Raw genomic sequence first — 8268 nt, 5'->3', positions numbered from 1 at the left:
CGCCGCCTGCAGGCGGCGGCCTTAGGGGCCGGCGGCGAAGGAGTGCCGCTGGGACCGCCTGGAAGGGCAGGGCGCCGGCGGGCCGCGGCGGCAGGGGCGGGGAGAGGCCTTGTTCTGCGGAGAGTTAATGGCTCCCGCCAGCGGGAATGGAGAGGGGGCTCCTGAGGGCTGCTGGGTTTATTTAAGGCACACGTAAGAGTACAAAAGCTGTTTCAAAATTGGCCAGCAACGGGGAGTTCTGCGTACTGAGGCTCACGGTCAGCCCCCGTACAGCTGTGTTGGCGTGAGCTACCTGTGATCTTAAGCGCTGGGGTTTTGGTCGTGAAATCATTATCCCTGACAACTGCAAATATTTAATTTATTTTTTTTTTAAAGAAAGTTAGAAAAAATAATGTACTAGCAGCGTGAATCATGTCGTAAAAGTGTATCCTTTCTAGTATTAAACTGTGGGAGGTATTAAGGTTCCTTAAGATGGTTTTTAAACAGCAACTAGTCAAGAAAAATATTGCAGCGCTTCAAGGTTTACTAAGAGTACTGCCATATTTCAATGCGAGAAGATGCCGTTTAACTATATGCGTGAAATACTGTGCGTAACACGGCAGTTTGAAGATTTGGAAAACAGCTCATTTTGCATTAGAGCAAGGAAGGCTACTTCCATCCCATCCCCTTTTGACTAACAGAGGATAAGATCTAGCTATGCAGTAACAGCTGTAGCAGCGAGTACAAACCCTGCAGGACTGTTCCAATGTTCATCCCGCAACATGGACTCTCGGTAGGCTGTTGAGTGCAAAAGGCAAGTGGGGAGACACAAGAAAAACATTCATTATAAATATGTAACAATTTGATCAAAAAAGCCAATTTTTTTTAAACATCCTATTTCATTGGAGCAATTAAAAACAAAATTAAAGTGGGAAAGAATTTAAGCTTCAAGTGGCCCAGTTACTACATTAACTTTGAACAAAGAAAATCCAAATTCAAATCTGGAAGAGGGGTCTCCTGTACCCTCCGTATGTATTTTGGTGTAAAGAAAGAAGTGATTCTCTCCCATTTCTTTTGAAAAAGATCAGAAAGATTAATAAAGACAAATTCTAAACCACACTGAAGCAGTTCTAACAAGCACTATTTCAAGTTACGTAACAACCTGAATTTTAAAACTTCTTTTATATATTCCTCTCAAGAGTGCTTTTAAGAACATGTTCACATACCATCTCTCAAAATAGGATCTTTCTTCTTAACAAGGACGTTGCCATTCAGTGTGAACATGAAATAAAAATACAAATATAAAGCAATATCAAATATCCACTCATTTTTGCCCTTTTACAGTCTTTATTATGTGAGAGGAAATTGTCTCCTCTCCTTTCTGCATGCAGGAATTACTAGCGCAGCATATTGAGAACCTGGAGTTAGGAAAGTCAGTAACTGAGTCTCTATTATATGCCTTAGAAAACATTATGATTGCCTCCTCCATCATTGCCGAAGTTTTAGGCATATTTGGCTTTGCTGCAATCTCCAAGACTGCATTCACAAGTAACAGCTGTGTAAGCAGCACTAAAAAAGATACAACCATTTTAGTCTTCGCTTGCTGCAATTGACAATGCAGTTTTAATAATAAGAGCCTCCTGTAGACCAACTGACATCTCTCGCTTCCAAATATTTCAAGTCAGTGGCAGAACAACTCTAAGGTAATACACATTTTCTCTCTCTGATGTTCTCAAACTGAGAATTGGTTCTACACTCTCCTCTCAAAGTACATGATGTTGTTGATGTCGGTATGCTGTCTCCCTGCTTTCCACCATCACGCTCCACCAGAAGCAACAATTGCACTACTTATTAGTCATTGTATAGGTAATAGTTTTCACCCTTTATAAGATAAGCCAAGTAGCAAATACTTTTTCCTCAATGTAAAGCATTACAAAGAACACCATGGTCACAATCTCAAGGAGGCACGCAATCTACCCTCAGGTAGTTTACACTATGAACTCCAGAGAAGCAGAGCAAAATAAGAAGATACAACAGTAGTCCACCATCTAAAAAATGACATACAGCCACTATGAAGATTAAATAAAAAATAATAATTAAAAACCCCCAAACTAATGCAGAATTATCGCACCAATACAAGTACAGAAAACAAAGTGTTCAGCAAGAACACGGAGAGTAATAAAAAAAAAATAAAATTGGGAGAAAACGAAGAGCAACTTTGCACCAGAACATGACAAAGAGGTGGATATACAAAATACTTTCTATATCCTACATCTTAGGGAGAAGTGTGTTTCTCACTTTAAGCAAGATTTGTTGGATTTGTCACGTTAAGAATGGCTCACTGAAAGGCATCCCTTGTTCCCAGCCATGCATAGTCCTTCCTTTCCACTATTCAGTGTTAAAAGCTGTCCAGTGCCAATACAAAAGCCTCCCAGCAAGCCCCCATTGTCCTTCCTCAAGCAGTTGGAAGTCTGACCTATATAGCATCTGACCCTAAATAACATTTCCAGACATTCCCAGTCACTTCCAAACAGACCGACTAGTTAATGAGTAGTACCCTAAGAATATAATTTACAAATGGAACTAAATGCCCTTTAGAAGATGAGAGGAAAAAAGTAAAAAACACTGGAATGCTTTGTGTTTCCTTCTAGTAATCTAACCATTGCGTAATACAAAAGAAAACTCAAAGAAACAAGCAATTCCTGTGCTTGGAAGCCAATGATTAAGACACAAAACAGCAGCAACTTCCTTTGAGCATGGTCAGAAAAACCTCCAAGTTTTACCACACAATTCATGCTTCCCAGGCATACATTCACCACACATATAGAATCTAGGTATTGCCATATTAAGGAATTTAATTGCCCATCTTAGTATTCAGCAAGGGACTGTGTAGTGCATCACATTTATAATATGCTGACAACAGTAGCTCTTTATCCCTAGAGCCTTCAGACAACTGTCCATCCAGCTTATGTCCTGAAATGTGGTATTACAATATGGTGCAATATAATTCTACTATGCTATATAAGTTTTTCCTCAATACACAACAAAATTTATAGTTTTAAGTTATTCCTGTCCCCAGTGATGCCCTACACAGAATTTCAGCCTTTTAAAGTCTAGCCACCTGAACAACAGTGTGGCTCAGACTTCATACTTCCTCCCCACCTTTTTTTAAATAAAAAAAGATACAGCACAAAATTTCAAAATACCATATAGGCCAGTTGTTTCTGAACTGAACTCAGAGAAAATTGTTCTTTCATGATGCATTCATTATAGGTACATAAGCTATTACCATATTAAGAAAGAAAAATTCACAAAATGAGAAACTGTGTTCCTTTCCTTTATTATGAAGTACCAATACCTTGCATACAACATGCAATTTATTGCTTATTGACATTATTGCGTATATCAAAGGGAAAAAAAAAATCAGCCAATATCATTTTATGCAAGCTCCTATTCAAACAAAATATAGAAATGCTTTACAATATCACTGAAATGCAAACAAAAATTCAGAATTTTTTTTTATTATAAGAAGTAAACTTAAACCCATAATACTTAATCAGTTGCCTTACTACGACTGAGTACTTTTGTCATTGATCTGCAGAATTGTTATATTGCATTTTAAAGTTCTTGTGCCATGATAAGGATTACTACTACAATCAGGCCACATTACTATTTGAATTTAATAATGCAATCCTGACATTTTGTGACAGTATTAGTATTTACTGCAAACCAGATTGTCAAGATTTACCAGAAATCAGTCTAGCAGAATTTACAGTTTTCATCCTTGCTCTGCACCTAAGTTAGATATATTTACCAAGTTTCTTCTTAGACAGAAGATTATATAAACATTGTTGAGTTACAGGCTCCATTACTTATGCCTAACTTGTAACTCATTTGTTCCCAACAGTTTTTGTAATTTGGTTTTATAACAGGCTAGCTGTGCTTATGTGTTAAATTATTCTACATATATGGGTATCTGTCGATATTAAAGAAAACACTGTTTGGTATATGCACGCTAGAAACAAATCCAGGATATTTGGATGTGTGCATATTAAGTGTGAAAATTATATAGCTGAGCTCATGATTAGCCCTTTTCCTCCTTTTCCCCTATCATATGATGGATTTCTCTTGTGAAACTGGAATAGGGTTACGATAAACAAAACCAATATATCCCACATTGCATTCAAAATGTTATGTTCTGTATTACAGCTTAGTATTAGTATTTAAATGTTGGTTTCAAACCTAGAAAATTTTTTAAAATACTGAAATTTAAAAACTTAGAAGACAATTTACATGCAACATATTCCACTTGGGTGCAGATTCTTATATACTTAAATATTTATAGGCTCATAAAAGCATGTCCTGTCCACAAGACAAGTACAATGTTTGACATCCCACGCATAGCTTAAAAATAAAGATACACTACAGAATATTTTATTTGCTTTTGTATTTTCAATTTCAGTGAGTAGGAAGTTATAAATAGCACACTGAATCATTATAGGGTTGATACCAAGCCATGCTGAACTCTTTGTAATTCACTCTCTTAAAGACATTTCCTTTACATTACAACTAGATTAAAAATTTATATACATTATTATAATCAGATGGCCTCTCAGTGCAGGACATCACACAATGAAACTGATCTCAGAAGAAATTTTGCCAAAATATTTCTTATACCAAACAATACAATTTATTCTTCATAGCTACCTTCCATTCTTTACTGACCTATAAAGTGCTTGGTTATTACAAATAGAGGAAGAATGTCAAAGGAGGTAGCTAGTAGAGATTTGTAATGGATAAGAAACCTTACCAAGTGTTACCACCTAAAAGTATGATTTGATGCTTAATCCCAGATCTCCAAACATCCCAAGCAGCACATCTTTCATCTTCTCTACCATAAAAAGAACTTTCAAGTTGCTTTCAGAAAATCCTAAAACCTTCACCTGTCCAACAAAGAGATTTTTACCTGGGTTTCGATGAATGTTTAAAGTTCATAAATATTGATCACTATTTCCATTTGACTGCTGTGAGGATCTCAGCAATGAAGCACTGTTCTTTTTCCAGCTGTCAAATATATTCCATAGACAGAGAAACTCCACAAGGAACAAATCCCTCCTCATGAAGTTCCTTGTAGCCAGATCATGATTTTGTACAGCAGGGTATTAAAAATTTGAAAGAGGGCTGCCCATACTTTTCAAAGCCTTCTACACGTGCATTTTTTCATCTGAAAATTCTAATTCCTTTCTATTTGCTTTATTGATGGCTTTCAGCAGTAGTCAACACTGCACCAGATCCTAAGCTGGAGTAATTGTCAAGCAGCCCTTTATTTCCTCTGAATGGCTCAGCAGAAGCAACACGAAACAATTTTACAAACTTTTCTATTATGTGATCTTTTATGGAAAGCTTGTATGTACATACACTTAAACACACACAAGTCCATGAGAAAAAGTCCTCTTCAGACAGCAATCAACAACTGATAAACTATTTTATACAGCTTGAAAATTATAAAGTTTCATTTTCCACTTTGAACAGAGATATAGAAATACCTAAACCTCTCTGCTACGTATCAGTCTGCTGTTGTCCCAACCACAGCAGTAGGAAGACATCTGGATCTCTATACTTGTGCTCTCAAAGTCTCCACCTCTCCTCTTTAAACCTGCTTGAACACATTTGCTCACTTGTGTAAGCTTTTACTCTTAGGTTAACATTAGTTCTGCAGCATGAGTAATCTTCTCCCATAAATCTCTAAGAACAGATGGAGGCAATTCTCTTCCAGACTCTGTAATTAACTTAATTTTTAGTAAATTTTAATACAAAATTTGGATTTTTTAAGAATTTATATATGTCAGCTCCCCTCATTTTCCTGTGCATAGGGTATTTTTCATTATTCAATAAATTCTATTTTTTAAGCAATTAAGTTATTAAATTATTGAGCTCACTCAAGGTAGCATGTATTTAAAGAGGTAGAGTAGGCTTCAAGAGATGTAATTCTTACCACTGCAGAATGCGCACAGATAACCCATAAAGCATCTCTGTAGTGTAAGGCAGGCGCTCGACTTCATGGAACACTCACCGAGAAAATGAATATTTGAAGTACATTTCCTCTCTGCAAGTACTGTATCCACAAATCAATTATAAAAGCAAAACTTGACCTACCATTCCGCTGTAGTAGTTCTGAAAGTGGTATTTACTCATCTTTTGGTGAAAAAGTAAAGCCATAAAAAAGGGAAACTTGCATTCCTACATGCAGCCTTACCAGTACAAACAGCCTCTCCCTCATCATGCTAATTTTATGTCACCTGGTACTGAAGAATGTAAAAGAAGAGAAAACAAGATATCTGAGCAATTTTTTACAAGATTAACTCCTGCCATTTGATATGTCCATGGCAAAGACACCTGGTGACATACCAAGGGTCTGCTTTTACACTAGACAATGCATCTGTTAAAAACCAATGCTACTTATCATGCATTTACTTTTTTGCATAAAAAAGCAAAGACACAAGCTTGCAACATTACATTTCATCAATATTTCACCACTGTTTCAAAATTAATAAAGTGCAATTGAAAAATGGGTGCTGCAGCTATCTAATCTGCTGTATTATAAGCTTTAAATGGCAGGTAAAAAGTGTCCTATACTAATGCATTCAGTACATCACAACTTTGCAGCCTGTTTACTACAGTCCTTGCCAAATACACAAGTATTAACATTTTTTTTTTCCATTAGAAAGTTGTTTTCTGACACATAGTAGATGCATCAGGACATAACTGCAATACAATTAAAAAAAACAAATTAGAAAATTTAAAAACTAATGCATTGCAAAATATTGTTTTAATTACACTACTTTTGTCCAGCAATCCAAAATATTACATGTTTTAAAATAATTATCCCACCGCCCTTCCATTCTGGATTGCTGCCCAAAGTGTATTATGCAGGGGTTTGTTTTGGGTTTTTTGTTTTCAATCTAGTTTTAACACAATTTTATTACAGTTTGACCTACTTTTTTTTTTTCCTATCAGACACAAGTCTATCTAGAAGGAAATGGACCATTTTAATTAATGTTCTCCATTGAAAAAAAAAATTTAAAATAATAAAACATTAAAAATTAAAGCTAAGGAATGAATTTCAAAACGTTTTCATGAGTTATCACCTTAAGAGTTGCTCCAAATCATCTTCCTTAGCAATTTTTTTCATCTACTTCCCAAATAACAAAAGCAGACTTCTACTTCAAACATATTCTCCAAAATGTTTGAATTTACTCAATTTGATTTATTTTAGAAAGGAACAAGCTATTACAAAATGATTCCTTGATCTAGTGACTTAAAATGCACAAGAAAAAAAGTATTTCACGTACACCTTTAAATCATAAAGGTGATAGAAACATAGAGCCTTTGTACGTAGTCTAGATTTTGCATTAGATACACTGAAATCACTATTTTAAAAGATACCAGGTTCTGCAAATTAGTATAAAAGAGAGTCTGTTTCTTTCAGCCAAGCAGGTCACAGGATCAACTCTCAAAGACTATGGATTTACTGGTACCCAAATAAGGCATCACGCTCACTCAAATCATACAGCTAAACAGATTAATTGCTAACTTTCCCAAGGCATAAACAGCTCTTTTGTCTGTAAGCTTGTGAAGTATTAATAAGCACAGAATCCAAAAAACATGAGCATTGACAATCCTTGGTATCTCCTTTAAAAAGACAGGATTGGGAAACGGTTTTGGAAAAAAGCCTGCCCAGTTAAAAAGTGGAACTAGGCTTGTAAAAGTGCGTGTGACGCTAGCCCAAACAATACTCCCGGGCATCATTTTAACTGGGGAACTAAACTCATGGCAGCCGCCTTGGTTATAAGGCATTTGAGCCTATGCAGTCCTCTTGGGGTCTAACAGATGTCCAACTCCTGGAAGACAGAAGTGCTGTGTCCCTCACCCAAGAGTGCAGTATTGGGGCACTCACACCTCCAACTACAGAGGGGAGAGTTCATGTCACCCAGCTGTATTAGATGGAACGGGACAAGAGGAAAACTAATTATCCTACACGGGGTAAGTATTTTATCTTTTTGTTTAAAAATAAATTGCTTAAACAGTCTGCTACAATAATTGGGATGTGCACTAAAGTACTGACTGAAAATACATACTTTTAGCACACCTTACCAGAAGGTATAACAAATAACATGTCAAAAAAAAAAACCAACCAAAACCAACCCCCCCCCCAAAAAAACCCCACCCCACCAAAAAAAACCAACCAACCAACAAAACCCACACCAAGGAAAAAAACCAGAAGTTAAT

This window comes from Haliaeetus leucocephalus, unplaced genomic scaffold, assembly GCF_000737465.1.
Source record: "Haliaeetus leucocephalus isolate CR32 unplaced genomic scaffold, Haliaeetus_leucocephalus-4.0 Scaffold848, whole genome shotgun sequence".
In the NCBI taxonomy this organism is placed as follows: Eukaryota; Metazoa; Chordata; class Aves; order Accipitriformes; family Accipitridae; genus Haliaeetus; species Haliaeetus leucocephalus.
This window is presented reverse-complemented; position numbering follows the sequence as displayed.